The sequence below is a fragment of the Hyperolius riggenbachi genome, chromosome 4 (assembly GCF_040937935.1).
Source record: "Hyperolius riggenbachi isolate aHypRig1 chromosome 4, aHypRig1.pri, whole genome shotgun sequence".
Taxonomy (NCBI): domain Eukaryota; kingdom Metazoa; phylum Chordata; class Amphibia; order Anura; family Hyperoliidae; genus Hyperolius; species Hyperolius riggenbachi.
The window spans coordinates 104,627,660-104,650,962 of NC_090649.1; the positions used below are offsets into that span (position 1 = coordinate 104,627,660).

At 43.9% G+C, this 23,303-nt stretch overlaps 1 protein-coding gene and 1 long non-coding RNA gene across 5 annotated transcripts in view; one reads left to right on the forward strand and one right to left on the reverse strand.

Annotated features, from left to right (window-relative positions):
* The window catches only part of LOC137570435 (uncharacterized), a 134,665-nt gene extending 117,172 nt beyond the window's left edge, over nucleotides 1-17,493 (forward strand). For 2 of the 4 annotated variants that reach the window (XR_011031045.1, XR_011031044.1), the window contains 2 exons: nucleotides 2,531-2,618; nucleotides 17,318-17,493. This is a non-coding gene — a long non-coding RNA (uncharacterized lncRNA). The remainder of the gene's footprint in view (nucleotides 1-2,530; nucleotides 2,619-17,317) is intronic. The other 2 variants (XR_011031046.1, XR_011031047.1) reach the window with 2 other exon arrangements.
* Nucleotides 1-23,303, reverse strand: part of SNTG2 (syntrophin gamma 2) — a 522,646-nt gene that overhangs the window by 353,794 nt on the left and 145,549 nt on the right. The gene's annotated exons all lie outside the window — the stretch shown is intronic.

The following is a 23,303-nucleotide window of genomic DNA, read 5'->3' on the forward strand; positions in this document are numbered from 1 at the left end:
CACAGGTAACAATAGTGTTTTATTTTCATAGATTCCCCCAAGTGGGAAGAGTTTTACTTACTTCGTTCTGAGTGTGGGAAATATTTAAAAAAAACGACGTAGGGTCCCCCCTCCCAGACCTCTTTAACCCCTTGTCCCCCATGCAGACTGGGATAGCCAGAATGCGGAGCACCGGCCGCGTGGGGCTCCGCACCCTGACTATACCAGCCCGCATGGTCCATGGATTGGGGGGTCTCGGAAGGGGAGGGGCAGCCAAGCTTTCCCCTCCCCCTCCGAGCCCTTGTCCAATCCAAGGACAAGGGGCTCTTCTCCACCTCCGATGGGCGGTGGAGGTGGAGGCCGCGATTTCCTGGGGGGAAGTTCATGGTGGCATCTGGGAGTCCCCTTTAAAAAGGGGTCCCCCAGATGCCCACCCCCCCTCCCAGGAGAAATGAGTATAGAGGTACTTGTACCCCTTACCCATTTCCTTTAAGAGTTAAAAGTAAATAAACACACAAACACATAGAAAAAGTATTTTAATTGAACAAAAAACTTAACCACGAAAAAAGTCCTTTAATATTCTTAATTAACCATTAATACTTACCTGTCCCTTTAAAAGCCAGTTCCCACGCAATATCCTCGGAAATATACTAATCAGTTACAATGTAACAAAGTTGTTACAATGTAACAACTTTGTTACTTTGTAACACCACCGCACCCGACGTCACTTGCCGCTCACCCGCCGGCCGCCGCATACACTTACGCTAAGTCCCCGCCGGCTCCCGCCGTCCACCCCGACCACACGTGTCACCCATATACATGCTGGCACCAATGGGTGCCAGCATGTATATAGGTGACATGTGGGAGAGGCGGGGAGGGCAGCGGAGCCGGCGAGGACTTAGCGTCCTAAACCCGACAGAGCTCTGAGCTATATAGCTCAGAGCTCTCGAAAGCATCTTTGTATTTTGGCTCCAAGGAGCCCCATTGCTCCTTAGCAGACCAATGGGGTTCCTTCTGATTTGAAGGAACCCCATTGGTCTGCTAAGGACCAATGGGGCTCCTTGGAGCCAAAATACAAAGATGCTTTAGAGAGCTCTGAGCTATATAGCTCAGAGCTCTGTCGGGTCCGTGCAGCGCAGACGCGTATGCGGCGGCGGCGAGTGACGTCGGGTGCGGCGTAGTTACAATGTAACAAAGTTGTTACATTGTAATAACTTTGTTACATTGTAACTGATAGAACATTTCCGAGGCTATTTCGAGGGATCATTTATTTAAAGGGACAGGTAAGTATTCATGGTTAATTAAGAATATTAAAGGACTTTTTTCGTGGTTATGTTTTTTGTTCAATTAAAATACTTTTTCTATGTGTTTGTGTGTTTATTTACTTTTAACTCTTAAAGGAAATGGGTAAGGGGTACAAGTACCTCTATACTCATTTCTCCTTGGAGGGGGGGTGGGCAATTGGGGGACCCCTTTTTAAAGGGGACTCCCAGATGCCACCATGAACCCCCTCCCCAGGAAATCGCGGCCTCCACCTCCACCGCCCATCGGAGGTGGAGAAGAGCCCCTTGTCCTTGGATTGGACAAGGGCTCGGAGGGGGAGGGGAAAGCTTGGCTGCCCCTCCCCTTCCGAGACCCCCCAATCCATGGACCATGCGGGCTGGTATAGTCAGGGTGCGGAGCTCCACGCGGCCGGTGCTCCGCATTCTGGCTATCCCAGTCTGCATGGGGGACAAGGGGTTAAAGAGGTCTGGGAGGGGGGACCCCACGTCGTTTTTTTTTAATATTTCCCACACTCAGAACGAAGTAAGTAAAACTCTTCCCACTTGGGGGAATCTATGAAAATAAAACACTATTGTTACCTGTGCAAAAAAAACTGACATTTTCCGCATTTAAAAGACATTTTTGCCCTTGAAACTTAAAAATCGATTTTCTCAAAAACTATAAGGTCTTTTTGAAAAAAAGTTTTTTCCTCTTATTCCCACTGATCCCCTTAATATATCCTGTGAATTTGGTGTTCCTAAATTTTAAGCAGGCTTTGCTATTAACCGTTAAAGTCGGCGGGTTTTTAAATGTATAAATTTTTCCTTTGAAACTTTAAAATCGATTTTCTCAAAAACTATAAGGTCTTTTTGAAAAAAAAAATTTTTCCTCGTATTCCTTCTGATCTCCTTAATATATTCTCCAAATTTGAGGCTCTTAGCACTTAAGGGGGCTTTGCTATTAACACTTAAAGTCGGCGGCTACCTAACATTGATCCATGCGTCAACTTTTCCGCTTGGCAGCATGACCTTACGCATTAATTGCTAGTAGGATTTTACGCGTAAGCCTATAACGTAACAACCTGAATTACATTATTCTTACGCGTAATTGCGTAAGGGCTATGCGTAATTACAGACATGTACCGTAATTCAATGTCTACGCCGTAAGCATAATTCCGTAATGCGTAATAGCGTAAAATTACGCGTAATGATCCGTAAGCGTAGCTTTTTCCATTACGCCCAGCACTGGCTTGGCCACACTAACCTAATTATCAACAAATTCTTGTCAGATAGGTTTAGAGGGTCCCGGTGATGGAACAGCAAGCTCAAGAGGAATGGTGGAAGCCTCTGGATTATCCAGACACTCTCTCTACTGAGGTAAGCCTCTAACCTTTTCTCCAGTTTTGCCTTCAGGTTCAGTTTAAGAACACATGCCATATGATTCCTTACTGAGGCAGCCAATCAGGAATCAGGATTGCCTCTATCAATAATCTAGTGTGTATAGCCCAGGGATGGTCGTAGTCATCCAACTTTGCTACGCTGGAACTACACGTAGTTTTACGCAATTACGCTTTGCCAAACTACGGCTACGAAATCAAATATTCGTATACATTTCGTAATCTACGCGTTAAATTACTCAATTACGCGTACTGTGAAGCGTAGTGTATGCGGATGCTTATGCCCATATGCGGAAACATTTCCTCATGATTTCCTCTTTTTAATTGCGAGTACTGGGAAATCTTATGCGTGCATTCCCCTTTCCAATGCGTAATTTTGTAAGCATACAATCGTACGCGGAAAAATAGACGCGAGTAAGGCATTTGTAGTTCACATCGCAATACACATGTTAACTACACGTAGCGGGCGTAAACTATGCGTAGCGGTACTTCGTTACGTGTAAATTCGTAAGCGTACTTTTCAAACTTCGCCTAAGAACTATGATGCGTAGATGCGAACTACGATGCGTAAATTCGCATGGACGTAATTTCTGCTTATCCCTGGTATAGCAGCCCTTGACTCCACCTTAAGATGTGAGAAATCCATACTGGTGGATCATCTCAGCCAAGCGCAGGTCAACCCTATTCCTCCTGTTCCATGCTGCCCTGTCGTGCGCCCCACCATTGGCCTGTCTTCTCTCTCCATAGCAACAGAACATGTCATTAGCCTCTACAGCACTCGGCCTTGAACTGTTGTCTAAAGGTGGGCACTAATGGTCCAATTTCTAGTGAAAAATCGTTAGGAGCGATCAGAAATTCTGATCGAAGTTGATGGACACAATCAATTATAAAATCAGTCGCCCGATTGGATTTTCGTCGAATCAAAATTTGGATTTTCTTGTTGGTGTTGATAGATAGAAAGCAAAGATTGGTTCGTTGATGGTTTAGTGAACTATTTAATTTCCGATCAGAATTTTCGATCGCTCGAATGATTTTTCGCTAGAAATTGGATTGTTAGTGGCCACCTTCAGGGATTGAGCCCTGATCCCTACAGGCAACAGTAATTGTACATGTGAAAGCAACTTTACTCTACTTATCATGGCTCATTCAGATCACATGAGATGGCTGGCAAAAGTGGAAGTTTAAAAGAAGTTAAACTTTATAAACAAGACATTTCTTATAAGCATAGATTATGAATGGTATTCCTCTTCAATGCCCAATTCAAGGGCAGTGCACAGAGTTCTCCTGTCAGTGAATAATATGTGGACGGTATGACTCACATGAGCTGAGCATCTAGCAGTGTGTTGTATGAGATGTGCATAACACTACGGCAGATTTTTATGTAAATACCTCTACATCTATTGAAATAGCTATCTGAAGGAACTGCTTTGCTTAAATACATTTAAGAGACATGTCATAGAAAACAGCAAGTGCGTAGAACAGAATATTAAAGCCACTGCACATTACAGCAATATTGCCTACTCAAGGCCAAAATTAAGAGGGACAATGAATGAATATTAAGTGACACTGGTGACAGCAAAACACATTATTACCTCTTAGTAGCTGAACATATAAAAGTGAAATATTGAGGCTACATCAAGTGGCTCGTAAACAAAATAAATAGCCTAAGATTAGGGAGAAAATCTATAAAACCGCAAAAATAACTTTCTTTCATTATTTTTTTTAGCTGTATGATAATTGTACAGACGATTTTATGGTCTCTTCCAGCTTCCTTGCTTTCCACTACAAAAGTTTAATACAGATAACAAAACTATATATGAAAACAGGGTATTCTGGTACTTAAAACTGCCATTGCCTGATATTAGTTCTGGCACTGCCTGATATGAGTGATGCCATTGCCTGATATTATTGATGCCATAGCCGGATATCAGTGATGCCATTGCTTGATATAAGTAATGCCATTGCCTGATATACGTGATGCCATTGCCTGATATACGTGATGCCATTGCCTGATATAAGTAATGCCATTGCCTGATATAAGTAATGCCATTGCCTGATATACGTGATGCCATTGCCTGATATGAGTGATGCCATGGCTTGATATTAGTAATACCAAGGCCTGATATTAGTGATGCCATTGCCTGATATTAGTGATGGCATTGCTAGTGATGGCATTGCCTGAAATAAGTTGCCTGATATAAGTAATGCCATTGCCTGATATTAGCAATGCCATGGCCTGATATTAGTGATGCCATTGCCTTATATGAGTAATGCTATTGCCTGATATTAGCAATGCCATTGCCTGATATGAGTGATACAATTGTCTGATATTAGTAATGCCATGTTCTGATATTAGTAATGCCATGTTCTGATATTAGTGATGCCGTTGCCTGATATGAGTGAGGCCGTAGCCTGATATGTGGAACTTGGCACGTGTTACGTGGCACTTGCCATGTGTCATTTGCCACGTGTCACGTGTGTCATGAGGCACTTGGCAAGTGGCACTTGGCACTTGCCACGTGGCACTTGCAAAGTGTCACGTGACACGTGCCAAGTGCCGAGTGACAGTCAGACAGCAGAGGAGAAGACACTAGTGCACACTAACTGTCACACTGGCACTGCTCACAGCACAGCAGTTCTGTAGAAAGCTAACACAGTAGTACTGCTACACTAACAACTACTAGAAATGACTGCAGTACTACAGTACTAACTACACAATAACACAGTAATCCTATCCCTTAATCCCTAACCTAACCTATACCTAAGGCTAATAGCTGGCCAGCAGGCAGCAGCTGGCGTGGTCTGTGCACAGCACACACACAGACACATAGAAGCTGCCTACAGGCAGCACACACTCTGACTGTCACACAAATGACATCAAGCTAATTAATGATTTAACAATAGTGTAGCGATAGTGAAGGGGTTAATCACTGAACAGTTTTCGGTTTATCACTGTGTACAGCCCTTGCTAGGCCCAGCAGCAGCACTGGAGCACACACTCTGACTGTCATACAATTACATCAATCAAGCTTATTAACGATTTAACAATAGTGTAGTGATAGTAGTGAAGGGGTTAGTCACTGAACAGCTTTAGGTTTATAACTGTGTACAGCCCTTGCTAGGCCACCAGCACTGGAGCATGTCTCTCAGTGAGCATTCAGCAAGCTAAGACGATATGTCGCATCATGGCAGCCCTCCTTATTATACAGGGGGGCTGGCCTGTGTTCCTTTCTGTGATTGGGTGCCAGGGTTTAGGCTGGGAGCCCTCTGATAGGCTCAATGAGGTCAGGTGGGGCTGGCCAGGGTTCCCCTCTGTGATTGGTTGCTAGGGCTTCTGCTGGGAGCCCTCTGATTGGCTCCAGGACATCATCTCCTTAGTTAAAGTATTTTGGATCCGGATATCCACGGATATCCGCGTAATGCGCCCAAATATCCACAGATAGTTATCCGGATTTGAAAAAGAATCTGGAATCCAAATCCGACTCGGATAGCTGAAAAAAGTTTGGATATCCGGGTTACAGGATATTCGGAATCCGAATGAGCACCACTGCACACAGGTACCGTGAGCAGGTGCAGTGACTTGTATATAATATAACACTGCTTGAGGTCACGTAGGTAGGTGCACTGAACAGGTAGGTATGCAGTGATTGGTATTACAACTGTGCAGCTGTCACACACACAGGTACCGTGAACAGGTGCAGCGACTGACTGGTATATAACACTGCATACGCTCACATAGGTAGGTAGGTGCACTGAACAGGTGGGTATGCAGTGATTGGTATTACAAATGTGCAGCTGTCACACACACGGGTAGTCACCGAATGTGCTAGCCCTGGCGGTAGCACAGTAGGAATTACCAAGGGGCCAAGGTCCAGCAGTTGTGACTGACTGACAGGGCTGCTTATGCAACACAAGTGTCTGTGGGACACACACACAAAAAAAAATAGATCACAAGAACAACATTAGCTCTCAAAAGAGCTGTTGAGGATGAGGAGTGCTCTTTAGTAATAAGTATCAGCAAGAAGGAGCAACCTAACAAGCCTAACACAAGAGCCTAACTAAGCTTTCCCTATGTCAGCAGGTTCTCTACCTTCTCTAATTACTGCAGCCACACGAGTGAGTGAAAAGGCTGATGCTGCCTGCATTTTATAATGGGGGGGGGGTGCTCCAGGAGGGAGTGTAGCCTGATTAGCTACCCTGTGTCTGCTGACTGTGATGTAGAGGGTCAAAGTTGACCCTAAAGATGTAGTATAGGGGGCAGGTCGAACTCGCATAAAGTTCGAGGTTCACCGCGAACGCCAACCACCGAAGTTTGCATGAATAAGTTTGCGGTTGAACCGTTCAGGCCATCTCTACTGGCTGGTACATACATTTTAGTTCCAAACGCTGGGAAATCAGGGAACTGATAGACTTGTGACTGCCAGCAGCTAAACTAGGCAGTATAAATCCACACTTACACATATCTTTTTGGTTGAAGGTTGAGGGACCAAAATGAATAGAGTCACTATCTCAGGACAATTTTTTATATTATAAAGCTGTTGTGAGCAACAATATAGTGTTTTCTAAAATACTGAAAAATGTTATCTCAACAGCCATTTCATAGGGGGCGACTTAACCTCTTGAGGACTGCAGGGCTAAATCCCCCTAGTGACCAGGCCATTTTTAGTGAAATTGGCCACTGCAGCTTTAAGGCCAAGCTGCAGGGTCGCACAACTCAGCACACAAGTGATCCCCCCCCCCTTTCTCCCCACCAACAGAGCTCTCTGTTGGTGGGGTCTGATGGCTCCCCCCATGTTTATTTTTATACATATTATTGTTCGTGTTTTGAAAAAAAAACACTGTTTCCTTAAATCCCTTCCCTCCCTCCCTCCCCACACCCAGCCAATTACTGCGATCGGCTCTCATAGGCTTCTGCCTATGAGAGCCGATCACTCTCTGTCCCCCAGGGGACAGCCGTGTCACACGGCTGTCCCCAGTGCAGCGCTGCTGCTGATCGCAGCGCTGCACAGTGTAAATAGACAGCGATCACCGCGTCTAACAGTCTCCCGAGCGGCAATAGCTGCTCGGAAACTGAAGAGGGGGCGGAGCTCCACCCTCCGAGCAAGAGGTGCGCGCGCAGCGTGCGCGCGATTTTATGCAAATTACAGCCCCAGGACTTTACGCCAATCGGCGTTAGGCGGTCCTGGGGCTGCCGCCGTGGCCACGCCCACCGGCGTGACGCGGTCGGGAAAAGGTTAAGGTGCATACAGCCGTACACACCTTTGATGGATGTCGCCCGTCGGGGATGAGGACCTGATCCCCTTGGGCGACGGCGCTGGGCCGGGCTGCACACATGCTTGACAGCTGAGTAAATGACAACGCGTTCTGCTGCAATGCAGGAGGGTGAGGCAGGGGGACAACAGAGGGAGGACAAGTGGAGAAAAGGGACGACAAATGGCGCATGCATGACATAATGCTGGGGGCAGGGGAGCGGCGCAAACAATGGGACTGATGGGAGATCGGCATCACTGGGGGTGTAAAAATCTGCCAGACTGATTGCCCTTGGGGGAGATAATCACACATGCCTGTTTATTGGCTAACTTAAGTCAGGCGTGTGGGCCTTTATAAGGATAGATTAAAAATTGATTAACATTTAGTTTGCATCATGTGACTGATTGCTATGGGCATTTGTTCAAGTGTTTCTCCAGTATTCTTTTCACTTCTCCTTGCTAATCAGCTCCACCGTCTATTAGTCTAGCACCTAGGTTCTCAACGTGTGGTACGCGTACCCTAGGGGGTACTTCTGAATGTTCCAGTAGGTACTCGGTCTTGATGTACTTAACTGAGAATAACTAATTTAGAGTTTTTTAGAAAATGATAAATCTTATTTAACCTCCTTAGCGGTAACCCCGTGTGTGACACGGGGTAAGCCGCCGGAGGGTGCCGCTCAGGCCCTGCTGGGCCGATTTACTTAATTTTTTTTTTGCTGGACGCAGCTAGCACTTTGCTAGCTGCGCCAGCACCCCGATCGCCGCCGCCGCGCGCCCGATCGCCGCTATCCGGTGCGGCGCGCGCCCCCCCCCCCCCCAGACCCCGAGCGCTGCCTGGCCAATCAGTGCCAGGCAGCGCCGAGGGGTGGATCGGGTCTCCCAATGACGTCCCGACGTCGCTGACGTCGGTGACGTCATCCCGCCCCGTCGCCATGGCGACGGGGGAAGCCCTCCAGGAAATCCCGTTCTTTGAACGGGATTTCCTGATCGCCTATCGCCGGAGGCGATCGGCGGGGCTGGGGGGATGCCGCTGAGCAGCGGCTATCATGTAGCGAGCCCTCGGCTCGCTACATGATAAAAAAAAAAAAAAATTTAAAAAAAACTGTTGCGCTTCCCCCTGGCGGTATTTTTCATACCGCCAAGGGGGTTAAACACCAAATTAGTATTTTAGCTAATTAAAAGCAATAGTAAATGCTTGGACATTGTTTAGAACCAATAATTATGCACTACAATTAAATATATATTTGTCAAGGGGTACTTGTGATAATGTTTACTATGCTAGGGGGTACTTGGTGAGTAAAGGGCTTTAAAAGGGGTACATACCAATAAAATGTTGAGAAACACTGGTCTAGCACATCAGCCTTTACGTTTTGACAGTCGCTGTCTTTGATATGCATAGTTAAATCTGATTCATAAACGCAAAACAAAGAATAACACATGTGAGCAGTCAGGGGAAAAGAAACTAGTAGCTAATCCCTGAACAATAAAAATTGAAAAGCCTGGATTAGGAAGTTTGGGGGATTATGTTAAATTTAGGGCAAAGAAACATGTTTCATGTCTAATGGACATCATAGCTAACCTTTAACACTGTCACTGCGGTAAGATGAAGTGATCATATCCTCTAACCTCTTGTACATTCTTAGAAATGTCAGATAGTACTTTTTAAAGATGAATTCTGGAAGGTTTCCCAGTTCGCCGTATGCTCAAGTCTCTGTCTTTTGGGAAACTTCCATGTGTTAAAATGTGCAGCTTGTGCAGACAGCAATTGTTACATGTGTGCAGACAGCAATTGTTACATGTGTGCAGACAGCAATTGTTACATGTGTGCAGACAGCAATTGTTACATGTGTGCAGACAGCAATTGTTACATGTGTGCAGACAGCAATTGTTACATGTGTGCAGACAGCAATTGTTACATGTGTGCAGACAGCAATTGTTACATGTGTGCAGACAGCAATTGTTACATGTGTGCAGGCAGCAATTGTTGATGGGGTGGTGATATTTGGAAATTTTGGTTTAATTTTGCTAAATATAGACATAGGAGTGCGTGTTCGGGGTTACAGAATATCTTAAAGGACACCCGAGGCAAAAATAAACAAATGAAATAATCGATTGTATCTATCTTTCTTCACCTAAAAATGACGAATGTGCTTGTACACGGAGGGTAATAAATATTTTCTTTAGCATGTGTGTGTGAGCATGTATCTGTACAGTGTTTGCATAGCTCCCAACTGTCCCTCTTTTGGAGTGACAGTCCCTTTGGGAGCCCAGTGCCTCTATCCGTCTTTCTACCGCATTCGTCCCTCTTTCAGGACTCATGTACAGATCTATGTAAATATATTTATTTTTCTACTGAAAAAGTGTCTTTAAGATATGTTAAATGTTATTCCCATCCTTTAACCACTTCAGGGGATTTTTCACCTTATGCATCGGAGCAATTTTCACCTCCCATTCATTTGCTAATAACTTTATCACTACTTATCACAATTTATTGATCTATATCTTGTTTTTTCCACCACTAATTAGGCTTTCTGTGGGTGGTATATTTTGCAAAGAGCCACTTTACCGTAAATGCATTTTAACAGGATTAATAAGAAAAAAATTGAAAAAAATTTATTATTTCTCAGTTTTTGGCTATTATAGCTTTAAAATAATCCACGCTACTATAAATAAAACCTATGTATTTTATTTGCCCGTATGTCTCGGTTATTATACCATTTACATTTTGTCCCTATCACAATGTATGGCGCCAATATTTTATTTGGAAATAAAGGTGCATTGTTTCCGTTTTGCGTTCATCACTATTTACAAGCTTATAATTTAAAAAATGTTTGTAGTATACCCCCTTCAAATGCATATTTAAAAAGTTCAGACCCTTAGGTAACTATTTATGTCTTTTTTTTTTTTTATTGTAATTTTTTTTTTCTATTAAATATTTTATTTGGGGAATATTTTGGTGTGGGACATAAACAGTAAATTTTTAATGTTGCTTTATGTGTAAATTGTAATGTGAAAAATTTGTAGATGTAGTTGTACTATTTGGCCACAAGATGGCCACCTTCATTTTTGTTTACCCTCCTTGAACTTCTCGCTAAGCGGAAGTACAAGGGGGATGCGGAAATCTGTCCGGGCAGAACAACTGAAGCCTCACAGGTGAGAGCTTCGGTTTTTCTGCGGGGGAAAGGGATCGGTGATCGGGAACCATGTTCCCTTTTACTGATCCCAGGGCTACCGGGGGACACAGCGGGGAAGCGGGGGCGCACCCACGGGGGGGAGCGCGCCCAAGCGCGGGAGCGCTGCAGAGCTGCCGCCCAGACGTGAGCTTCACGTCTGGGCGGCGGAAATGGTTAAATTGATATATTTCTTATTTTCAATTCTTAATGTGAAGGAAAATGAAGCAGGATAGAAAGGATCAGTGTGGGTTGAATTATAAAACATGTTTTTCCTATGAAATTTTTATGTTATGTGTGACTGGGGGAATGTCGGGGGCGTGATTAGGGGTGTGTCAGTGGTGTGGCTTAAGTGTCCTTCTTTTTTATCTCAAAATATTGGGAGGTATGTGTGTGTGTGTGTGTGTGTGTGTGTGTCTGTGTGTGTGTGCGTGCGTGCGTGCGTGCGTGTGTGCGTGCGTGTGTGTTTTTAGTAGTGAACTGCCTATTTGAAAGGGGGTAACAGGGATGGAGTACATTTAAAAGTGCTGCAAGCAAAAATGGTTCATACACTGTTGTCTAATCAGGGGATGATTCAGTCGATGATTTATCGACCCATACGGCTGATTAAAGTTCTGTCTAGGTGTGTGGGACCTATATGGGGATAGCCACACCACGTTCAAGCAGTTACGAGTGAGCGTTGGGGGATGGGCTAAGACCCCCCAGTGTTACATAGGCTCAACACTATTAGAACGATTCAATAATAGACAGTGATCTGTTTGCTTTTTTATTGATTACAGCGACATATTTACGAAGTATAGCCCTGTACCAACATTTTAATTTATCTAATAAAAGTACCTCTTTTATCTTCTTATATATGTACTGACAGGGCCTGTCTTTGATTAGACAACAGTGTATGAACCTTTTTCCCTGGTACCCATTCGGAAAGTGTGCAAACAAAAATGGGCATGAGATATTGCCAACAGTAGAATATAGGGTATATAACGATTTTCCTACAACACAGTACAATATTACCGATGTTCTACTATCAGCCTATCTTACCCTATTTTCACACTAACTTTTCCTACATCTATGCTTATCACTAACCTCTCCCCTACCTAGGCCTAACATTAACCCCCCTCCATGTATGTCCAACGGTGACCACTAACGATCCAATCTTTTTCATCCAATCTTACCATTTTGATGTAATATAAGAGAACTGCCTATAGTATCCATTCAATACATTCGCTCAATTTACCCTTATACTACATAGATTTGGTAAAATTGGATGAAAAAGATTGGATCACTAATGGCCACCTAAACCTCACCCCATAGCAGAATCTGAGCTCCTCTACAACTCCACCACCACTGCAGTTGGTAATTCTCCTGTGTAAAATGGGCAGTACAGCTGCTATGAATAATTATTGGAGACAAATCGTCATTATTTAAATTGCTGCTTTTTAGAAAGTACAGATGGTAAATAGGAGTGTTGTGCCCGAATTTACCAGGCCACACCAATAAATCTGATGAGTCGCTAAAATTGCATTGACAGTATAGTGGTGCCCAAATTTCCTCACACTATTATTGATGAGCCTAACAGGATGTAATCTCTGCCTCAGGCACTACCAGGCCATGTCCCAGCACTGGTTACAGCCTATGAATACATCTATAAATGATAGTAGAACGCATCATTTTCCTTGTAAACTATCTATTTATGTTTACATTCAGTACAGTTACTCTAAGACTGTGTGTTTCATATCATGTTGAGGAGACTTTTCTGCACAGGGTAAGGAGAACACATACTATCTCAGCAGTGCCTGATGTCCTTCAAATTCTTGTTTTTCTCAAAAAAAAAAAAAAACAAACAAACAAATACCCTATTTAATTGCTGTTTACATTAAAGAGACTCTGTAATAAAAAAAAGGTTCCCAAGTGGGGTACTCACCTCGGTAGGGGGAAGCCTCTGGCTCCTATCGAGGCTTCCCCCATCCTCCTGTGTCTCTCGGTGGTCTCGGTGCAAAAATATGTAGTAGATACAGAGGCGCTAGCAGAATAAAATAAGGAAACAATAAAATAGTAAAATCAAGGGGGTAAGGGTGGACTTACCTCCCCAGAATCAAAAACCACAACCACTGTAAATGGTTAAGACAAATTTAATTGATACTCCAAGTAAAACAATTGCAACACGTTTCGTGGACCTCATGTCCGCTTCCTCAGGCAAAATACAAAAAGTAGTAGTTCAGAAGTTGTTCATACAAGTGTAGCGCCTCTGTAATAAAAAAAAAGGTTCCCAAGTGTGGTACTCACCTCGGTAGGGGGAAGCCTCTGGCTTCAATCGAGGCTTCCCCCATCCTCCTGTGTCTCTCTGTGGTCTCGGTGTAAAAATATGTAGTAGATACAGAGGCGCTAGCAGAATAAAATAAGGAAACAATAAAATAGTAAAATCAAGGGGGTAAGGGTGGACTTACCTCCCCAGAATCAAAAACCACAACCACTGTAAATGGTTAAGACAAGTTTAATTGATACTCCAAGTAAAACAATTGCAACGTGTTTCGCGGATCTCATGTCCGCTTCCTCAGGCAAAATACAAAAAGGAGTAGCTCAGAAGTTGTGCATACGAGTGTAGCGCCACTGTAATAAAAAAAAAAAAAGGTTCCCAAGTGGGGTACTCACCTTGGTAGGGGGGAAGCCTCTGGCTCCAATCGAGGCTTCCCCCGTCCTCCTGTGTCTCTCGGTAGTCTCGATGCAAAAATAGGTGTAAATAGCCGATCTCAGTCGGGTCCATTCTACTTGGCAGGTGCAGGAGCCTTGCGCCTGCGCAGTAGAGCAGACCCGACCGGGATCAGCTATTTCCACATATTTCCGCTACTGCGCCTGCGCTGGAGTCGGGAAGGTAAATATTTACATCCCCACCATTTTGTGAGCTCTATCGCTGCCGCCGTGGGACAGAGGAGGACGGGGAAGCCTCGATAGGATCCAGAGGCTTCACCCTCCCAAGGTGAGTACCCCCCAGGGGAATTTTTTTATCAATATAGATCCTCTTTAATGTAACTCTATCAGTTATCACTTTTAAACTAAAATGAATAAAATACAGGATCAATCATGTACCCAATTTTTATCAATAGAGATCGGGGATAGGATGTAGTATCTCAGAAGAATAATTCAGAATGAAGCCATATATCCTCTAGAGACAAGCAAATGAGATCAACAATTTTGAGGGCACAAAAGTAATTGCTGCAGATGAAAAGCTACAATATGATGTCAATTAGAGAGGAACAAAGGTCATCTATGCAAAAATGTCATCTATGCACATAGATTACTAATGATAAAACTTCAAATTTAATTGCCATTCTTTAAAAAGTTCACAATGTTCCATGAACTCATTCGGCATTAAAGGCTCAAAAAATGCTCTTGGGCCCAGAATGGTAAAGAGGTGGAGAGTAATTGTACATTTCGTGCCATCATTGGCACTTTTTCAAGACCTTAAAGACTTGAAAAAGTGCCAATAGGAGCACAAACTCTACATCGACCCGTTACCTCCGTATCCTCCGGGGCTTGGGAAGATTTTTCATACTTTTAGATGTCGTGTGCTGAATAAATCCGTGGGATATTATGAACTTTTTAAAGTAAAGTTTTGGTAAAGTTTTAGTATAGGTTCCTTTGTTCTTATCCTAACTGTTATAAAACTATATATTTCTCCCCCTGGGACCACATACAGGATAATGTATACATGTCATACATACATACATGTACATACATACATGTCAATGATCGACCACACTTTCGCAGACAGTTTAGCTTAACAAACTCTGATGTATTGAATCCTGGCGCCAGGCTCGGTTCTAGACGTTTTGCTGTCTGAGGCAAACTTGTGAGGATGTGCCCCTCTGCCCCGATTTGCAATGATCACAGAGCACCCGACAATTTAATGTTCTCACATGACATGCTGCAGCTCAACACAATAGCACGCTGGCTGGCTGTGAGTCTGTGACAAACAAACTGCTCACCCTCAGCCACTCCCTTCCTCCTCAGGACTGTACACACAGTACAAAAATGCTGCCCCAGAAATCTCTGCGCCTGATGCAAATGTTTCACATTGCTTCATGGGAGAACCGGCCTTGCCTGGCGCTTTTATGCCCGCCTCGTGGCAGTCCTTGGCAATCGTGTGCATATTTACATCTTAATAACTCCCTCTTGCCTTTATCTTCTGTCTCCGTTGCCCAGAAGCTGTATATCTGTGTTGGCTGTGTAAGCCTAATGTTACGGAAATGATAATGAAATCTGTATTAAGGTGTGCAGATAAATGTGAAACCATACTACAGGGAAAATGGTTCAAGTCTGCAAGAGTTCAGTGTTTTTCTTCTGTAATTGTACTATATATATATATATATATATATATATATATATATATATATATATACTGTACATATAACGCACACCACACACACACACAGACAACATACAAACAACACACACTCACGCGCGTGCACACAAAGGCATATGATTCAACAGAGTTCATTTTTATTATTCAGTTAGAAGAGTTTTCGTCAATAGCAAGTGTAGCGCCTCAGTGACACTGAGGCGCTACACCTACTATTGACAAAATTCTGTTTTGTCCCCACTTGTATTGCCTGATGAAGCGGGCTGGGCCTGCGAAATGCGTTGCACTGTTTTTGGGGTACCGTATAATGAATGTATTGATTTCTATGAAGACAGGATCTCGTGTCTGCTTTGCTTTTGGGAGGCAAGCCCACCACTTCCTCCAAACAATTTTTTTAAATTTTATTGACTTTTATCCTGCTGGCGCCTCTGTTCTACATACAAATACTCTGTGTCCACTCCTGGTGGAGGGGAGTGCTACCCCCTTTCTTGGTTCTTTACTACAGAGAGAGACTTCTTAATCCTGAGTGAGGACAGGTCTAATCTCTTCACCTGCCTATTGAGTGGTTGCCTGAATGGTAACCCATGTTTGTGAGTATAAATTCTCTCACTAAACCACTTACATATTGTGTTTAACATACTACACGATATTGGGCTCTCGTTTTTTTCTATTTTATTGTTTGTATGTATGTACAGATTTTACGTTATCAAAGATATTATCGTTTCTATGTGTAAAAGGGTGTTTCTTAAAGAGAACCCGAGGTGGGGTTCTGAAAATGAAATTCGCATACAGAAGCTCGGTCTGCCTATACAGCCCAGCCTCTGTTGCTATCCAGGTCCCCCCTAAGCCCCCCCCCCTGTGCTCTGCGATCACCCATAAATCACAGCCGCGCAACGTGTCACAGCGGGCTGTGTTTACCTCTGTACTGTCAGTCTGCTGCTCCCCCCCCCCCGCCTCCTGCATAGCTCCGGTCCCCGCCCACGTCCTTTCCCTCCCCGCTGATTGGAGGGAAGGGAGGGGGGAGGCGGGGGGGGGCAGCGAGACTGACAATACAGAGGTAAACACAGCCCGCACAGCGCGGCTGTGATTTATGGGGTATTGCAGAGCGCAGGGGGAACTTAGGGGGGATTGAAATAGCAACAGAGGCTGGACAGTATAGGCAGACCCAGCCTCTGTACGTGGATTGCATTGTCAGAACCCCGCTTCGGGTTCTCTTTAAGGGGGAGTGGTTAGGGTTAGGCACAACCAGGGAAGGTGGTTAGGATTAGGCACCACCCAGGGGGTGGTTAGGGTAGGCAACACCAGGAGGGTGGTTAGGGTTAGGCACCGGGGGGGAGGTGTTGCCAGGCCCTTTTTTTCCTGGCACCCTTTTCATCCACGCAGTAGGACTTCTCAGTGGTATAAGATCAGTGATCTTCAGGAAGCCATTGCTACTTCTGCTTCTCCCTCTTGTATCCCTTCCTCTCCAGCAATCAGTGAGTATATTAGGTTAGAGTTTGGCTATATGACTGGCAGAGCCATACAAGCTAGAGATGTCACTGTTTAATAATTAGGCTGCAAAATGTGTTTGTTAATTAAAAAGCACATTCCTGACCCCATGGTAACCTGTATCACAATAATAAGAAAAACTCTGTATAAACATACTATGGTACATATGTAATCGTGATACTTTGCTTCTGAATGACCTGGAAAGCCTCATTCATAAAAATGGGGCTACATGGGTGGGCAGTGTATCTAATTGGTTTTACGCCAGGTTGTTGTTAGTAAAAAAATAATAATAATAATAATAATAATAATGTTAGGTGTATGTTTGTTTCTATAATAATTTAGGCAGTAAATGCATAGTATATACAGGGTTGTGTGTGGCGGTTTTTCTGCCATTATCTTTCCTCTCTTTCAGGTGCTGAAGTGAAAGCTGTTTCTAGGGCTATCTCTGCTCACCTGTAATTGGCCGGCAGCCAAAAGTGTGGGAAGTCGTCTATCCAATCCTGGAGGGTCAAAGGGCACTATAAATAGTGCTGTCAGTCAGGGCTGTCATCACTCTCTGAGGTGCAGCCTGAAGATTTGGTTCCCACCCCCCCCCCTTCCCCCCCCCCTCCCCCCTTCCCCCCCCCCCCCTCCCTTTGTCGCGGGTACAATTTATTGGTGGTTTGTGTTAAGTTCGGGTTCTCCGGGCCTTTCTTGTTTCTTTTCTATCCTGCTTGAGCTGCACCATGTGGCTATTGTCCATGGTTAGTTTGGGTAAAGTCACCCACGGATGTGGGAGGGCTCTTGTTTATGGTATTTCCATAATTTATTCTACTATGCACAGCTTGTTATTTAATTCAAGAAGTTAATGTTTATTGAAGTTTATACTGTTCATTAAAGTATAATAAAAGGAAAGAAACAAAGTTATAATTTATTTATCCCACCAGTAAAATTGCCTGCGGCCATTTTCTTCCACACGTTGTTTGTGTTTATTTATAAGGTTACGTTTTTAGAGTATTCCTTTTGTATGCATTTGCCTCCCATGGAATGTGTTTATTCAGCCAGCATTAGGAAATATTTAGCAATCCTGTCAGGAATTGTTATAGGTACTCAATATTTCAGAGCATTGCTGTTTAACTGTCATGCATGAGTGCTACAGCAGTCAGATCTCTTGATGAAACTATTTGACAGCTGAATCAATCTTATGTGACAGGAAAACAAAGTTTCCCATTTAATGAATTGTTTTAGGACAGAATTATCTGGCAGCTAAAGGAGCGTTTTAATTTTTTTTTTCCGCTCTCTTTACTTGTAATGCTCTGCTGTGATCTGTTTCCCTGTCTTTCCCCCAACTTAAAGTGGACCTGAACTATTGCACAGGACAGAAGAAAAACAATGAGGAATACACACTGTATGTATTAAGAGAGTTTAAGCTGTGTAATTCACCCTCATCTGTGACTGATCAAAAGTGTAATTTGGTCTCTCAGCTATGCCAGCTCAGGAATCTAAGCAGCCCTGTAGGTCTGCCTCCATGGGCGTCTATCAGTGGTGGATCACCGCCTCTCCCCGCCCCTCTCAGTGAAGGAAGACTGAGAGGGGCAGGGGAGAGGCGGCGATCAACGCTGATAGACGCGCTGAGAGGCAGGGCTGCGGCCATTAGGCCTGCCTCAACAGGAAGCCCCCCAAATCCCCTCTGTGGTGTCGGGGGATCGCTTCCTGTTGAAGCAGGGCTAATGGCCGCAGCCCTGCCTCTCAGCGCATCTATCAGCACTGATCGCCACCTCTCCCCGCCCCTCTCAGTCTTCCTTCACTGGGAGGGGCGGGGAGAGGCGGAGATCCGCCGCTGATAGACGCGCATGGAGGCAGAGCTACAGCCGAAAGCTCAGCCTCCATGAGCAGCAAAATCTATGACCAAGTTGGTCATGGATTTTGCAGGGGGGGGGATTTGGGGGGTAAAGACCCCACGTTCTGCCGCGGGATAGCAGCGTTTTAGCAGGGTCAAACATGCCCCTGTTAAATATAAGGTAAAAAGCGAGTTTTAATCTCGCTTCAGAGTCTCTTTAAAGGCTATAATTCTGTTGCTCATCTTTTAGAGCAGAGAGGAAGTTCTGAGGTCAGGTCCGCTTTGACATGAGCACAAGATTGCAGCGCTGGAGATCAGTGTAGGAGCTCCTGTCTCTTTGACAGGTGATGTCACCGCAGCTTGTGCACTTTGCCTATTGTGGGGACCTTTCTGTCTAATCTCTGCATGCAGTGCTGAGGGGGCTAGCCCTGAGTAGCTTGTGACTAGTCTGTGGTGAGGACCTTCATGTCCGGTGTTCTCCCCAGGCTATTTTAGCCGAGTGCTTCACCCGGCTAGTTTTGATGAGCACCCGGCTGTTATCAGCTCACCTCCTCCTATTCTGTAAGCTGAATTGCACACAGAAGCACCGGCCGTGCATTCTCTCATCTCGCCCCACCCAGCTACTTTTTCATGCCACCCGACTACAATTTCTGACACCCAGCTGGAAAAAAATTCTGTGGAAAACACATGTAGTTAAATGTGGTTAAAGGACAGATTGAATATCTACCCTTACACCTGCAGTAGTGTGCTTTGTTGCCAACACTAGGCTGATCAGCAACTTCATAAATAAACATTTGCTTGTTATACTGTAACATATAGCCCCTCTGCCTGACATTTTTTTTATAGTTGAGGTCCTTTAAATTTCTAGCTGTTTTAAACGTTTTATTTTAATGCATTTCTTTTTTTGGGAGTGGTGGGGGGCATTATCAAAAGCTATGATTAAGGACGGTTAGTCCGAAACATGTCAGCTTTATGATGCCTGCTTAGTCTGTATTTTGATATGCCCACAATAAAGGTTATCTTCAACTGATGAGTGCGGACCTTCTCCTGCGTGTTGTACCCTTGGTCTTGCTAACCAGGTCGGGCACTGCAGTCGAAGTGGTGGAGTGGAGCGGTATTCATCTTGTTCCTGCAAAAGCTCTGTACACACGCTAGATAACAACTTAGAAACTGGCATATTTATTGCAGTCCTTTTGGTCCAGTGGTCAACTGGTTGTATAACTTCAATGTCACTTGAGGGTTCGTATCACAATCCAACATGCTTCGTATGTATGTATGGAGTTTAATACATTTCCTGCAAACTGCTTAACAGTAGCCCAGTGTTTAACCCTCAGCACAACCTCAACCTTTTTAAGGATGCGTGACCCTAACATATATTCCAGTGTATTGCTGCTGACAATCTTCCTAATCATACTTAAAGTGATACTGACGTGAAAATAAACTTATGAGATAGGGAATTGTTTGGTATGGATAATTAATAAAACATTAGTAGCAAAGAAAAGAGTCTCATATTTTTATTTTCAGCTATTTAGCTTTACTTATAACATTGCATCACTCTGTCATATTTGCAGTTTAGAACCCACACTCTGTATTTTAAGTTACAAAACCGAGCAGAGCTAATAATCCTTTGAACTTTCCTGCAGTAAAACCTTATCTCAAGCTGTTTTTCACTGTTTGTTTAAAGGGACCCTGAGCAGTACAAATAAATGAGATCAGGATTTACCTGGGGCTGCTTCAGCTCACTGTAGGCCAAGAGGTCCCCCGGCACCCTACTGGCTCCTCTCCAGGTCCCGCTGCAGAATTCACTACCGGCGACACCCGGGCCGAGTGTCGGCCTGACACTTCCTTAACGGTGATGCTACGCGTCATCATGCCGCCCGCTATGCGTCATCACGCTGGCCTGACAGTACTGCACACATGCAGTTCAGAGTTAGAAAAACCCGCATGCGCAGTACTGTCACGCCGGCCGGTGGCAGTCGGCGTGATGACGTGCAGCATCACCGTTAAGGAAGTGTTGGCCCGGGTGTTGCCAGTAGTAAATTCTGCAGCGGGACCAGGAGAGGAGCCAAGAGGACGCCGGGGGACCTAGCAGCCTACGGTGGGCTGGAGGAAGCCCCAGGTAAGTCCCAATTTCATTTATTTTTACTGCTCAGGGTCCCTTTCAGCTATCTAGAAAACAAGACAAAGTTCAACTAAGTTAATTAGTAGCTTGGATAAGATTTTTTTTGCAAAAATAACAACTCAAGTGTTTTAACTCTTCCTGCACTGGGAAACAATATGAGGTTTATTTCTTTGCTAATAATGTTTTATTTGTTATCTGTACTACACATACAATTCACTATATCACAAGTTTATTTTTGCTTCAGATTTGCTTTAAGCCACTTACAACATGGACACAGAGCATTTTCACATGCTTTAAAGCATTTTTTACAACTGACTTATTTGATCAACTGTTTATTCAAATGTCAATTCTCAAAGCCTGTTAATGCATGAGCAGCTTAAAACAATGACTTACAAAGTAAATTACTAACTTGTGAAGTAAATGCTTCATAATCATAAAAAGTAATTCACAAACCAAGACAGATGCAGTATTACAGGTGATATGTTTGGCATTTTATCTCCAGCCTGAAGCTGTCAGTAAGATAACAGTCATTTGTGAAGTAATGGGAAATGATTAGGAATGAGAATATAGGAGAGGGAGAGGGAGAGGGTGAGGGAGAGAGAGAGAGAGAGAGAGAGAGAGAGAGAGAGAGAGAGAGAGAGAGAGAGAGAGAGAGAGAGATGGAAACACAGAGAAGCAGAGATGGAGTCCCCTCTCTCTATGGTCCCTTAACCCCCAACTCCTCCCCCAATGTTAAGACTCCCAGGGTCATATAACAATTCCCTCCTCTAATTGCAAATGCGACCACATTGACTCCCCCCACCAACATATATATATATATACACACACACACACCATATACATTTTAGTCACAATTTCCCCCTGTCCTGCAACAAGTATGGCCATCAAAACAAGAGCGGCCCCCAATCCCTCCTGCCTTGCATGGCTCGCTCCTTCCAACACATACAACACATACCAAGTGCAACCACCACCCTTCCCCCATAATAACTGAATTCATCTTTTCCTGAGCCCTACCACAAATGTGGGCCACATATCTCCCAAATCCCCATAACAAGTCTAGTCAGCATATTTTCCTCTCATCCCATGACAAGTGAGTACAACATATCCGAGGTTTGGAATAATGGCAATCCTCAAGATGAACACTTTCCTTAGACTGCTTAACCTGTTTCAAAATCTACCCATACCCGAAATCCTATCTAGGCAATATGCAAACCAAGATTTCCCCATATATATTTGGGGAAACAAAAAACCAAGCATGAAATTCAATATGCTAACCATGCCGTAAGAAGTTGGTGGCATGGGGTTGCCTGACACATCTCCAAATACCAGACCAGACCTGTTTAAGGTCATTAACTGGATGGAATAACCTGCCCCTAAAGATTGGGTGCGAATTGAAAAACTTTCTTGCCATCTCTTTCTTCTATCAAAACAAAACCTGTTTTGGTTCTTAACCTCTCAAGGGAAGAGAATGTGTCTGGGTCATCCTTTAATAGGTCCCTACCTTTAAAGCTTTTGACTTCAGCTGTAAAAATACTATTTGTCAAGCTATGGAAGCTTACTTGCCCCTCTACTGGGCAACAGGAATTTCCCACCAGTCTTAGATAGAAACTTCTTAAAAGGTTGGAAAACCTAGACTTTTTGAACACAGGAGAGATTCTGTCTTCTGCTCAAGTCAAAAACTACACAACACCTAATGACCTACCTAAATAGCAATATTTTCAATTTTATTTAGACATTACATACTTTCTCTAAAATCTAAATGACTTTTCAGCTCAACTACTACACCTCTTAAAGAAAAACTCATTTCCACTAATCCAAAAAACATATGTTAGCATGGTCCAAAGCTCTATTGCAGGCCTACAACCCCAAGGATCTGCTACCGTACCAGGGGAGGTAGAGCCAAATCTTGCACACAAATCTCACCAAACAGCAGCACAGCACCAGAAGAATGTTTTTCTCAATACCTAGTGGTCAGCTCAGCTAGCGCCTGGTCACATGAGCAGAACTTTAAATTCCAGACCCTCTGGTACAGGACTTCAGACACAATTATTAGACTTGCCCCAGACATTCCAAACCAATGCTGAGGATGTGATGGCAATGACGAATCATTACTCCATCTTACCTGGACATGTCCCTTGCTATGGCTCTGCTGGCTAGAGGTCCAAAAACAAATGCACATGATATATGGATCCCTTATCCCATTTGAGTCGAATACTTTCCCGCTAAACAATTGTACAGGATTGCATAAGTGTTACAAAAGCTTGGTCTTACCACATCTGATTAAAGGACAACTGAAGTGAGAGGGATATGGAGGCTGCCATATTAATTTTCTTCTAAGCAGTAAAACTAATACTTGCGCCTCAAACAGTTCAAACTCTATATTGACCTTTAATAAAACCACCTCATACAGTTATAAAACAATAAAATTGATAATAAAATGATGAAATATATATAGAC